The sequence below is a fragment of the Vicugna pacos genome, chromosome 9 (genome assembly GCF_048564905.1).
Source record: "Vicugna pacos chromosome 9, VicPac4, whole genome shotgun sequence".
Taxonomy (NCBI): Eukaryota; Metazoa; Chordata; class Mammalia; order Artiodactyla; family Camelidae; genus Vicugna; species Vicugna pacos.
The window spans coordinates 1,335,679-1,336,753 of record NC_132995.1 but is presented as its reverse complement, the minus strand read 5'-3'; positions in this window follow the sequence as shown (position 1 = coordinate 1,336,753).

Below are 1,075 nucleotides of genomic sequence, written 5' to 3'. Positions count from 1 at the left end.
TCTTTAGAGTTGTAAATGTTGGTGTGTGACTGGGTAGAATCTTTATTTTTGTGGGGTGGGGGCAGGTGGTTAGGTTTATTTATTTATTCTTATTTTTACTTATTTACTCTTTTTTTTATTATTATTCTTTTAATGGGGTACTGGGGATTGAACCCAGGACCTCCTGCATGCTAAACACACACACTTATCGCTGAGCTATACCCACCCATACCCTTCTGTTGCACTTTCATGCGGCAACTTCCCCCTTCATTCGTAAGGTGACTGCACCAGCATGAACATCTAGACAACTCAGTGGGGAGCTGAAACATGTTTTCTGCTCCTTGCAGGCATCTTTTTCACCACTGTCTCCTGACTAAGAACTGTGGAGTTTGCCCTGTTAATGTTACAAACATGTTATTCTGTACCTTTTCCTCAATGTCAAATGTCCAGCAGATACAGAACCACATCCCTACATGACCAGAACCATGAAGTGAATATACACAGTCCAGCCACTCCATTCTCACAGCAGCAGCCCCAACTGCTGCAGCCCCATCACTGAAATGCTCCAAGGCACTGACGCATGGCTTTTCACCTGCACCTTCAGTGCTCACACCTCTGTGCTTTCTAGCTTCACCCTCTCTATCAGTTTTCTTGAGTTAATATTTCTATCAAACACCTGGAAACTCCTAATAAATTAACTGGTTCATATATAAAAATCCTGCAATATCACTCACTTCTGGTGCTGGTTAAACATATCACTGGGCCCATCTAGGGCAGGTAGATAAGGATAGAAAAATCAACTAGGGCCTCAACAGTGACAACCAAATGATATATGTTTAAACAATTAAAACTCTGAGATGTTTTACAGTAGGAATTTCAAAGTTTCTCCAATGGCTACATAGCTTTCCTCACCTGCACTGATTCCAGACATTCTGCCTCCCATCACACAAAGAATATAAAAACGTTAATATCTGTTTTACAACCTAACCCAAAACCATTTAACTGTAAGGGTCAACCACATGTGAAAAGAAGAATTACGTTTATCTTCCAATTTGGGCAAATTACTGTTGCCAGTGATGGCTAACATTGTTCCTTG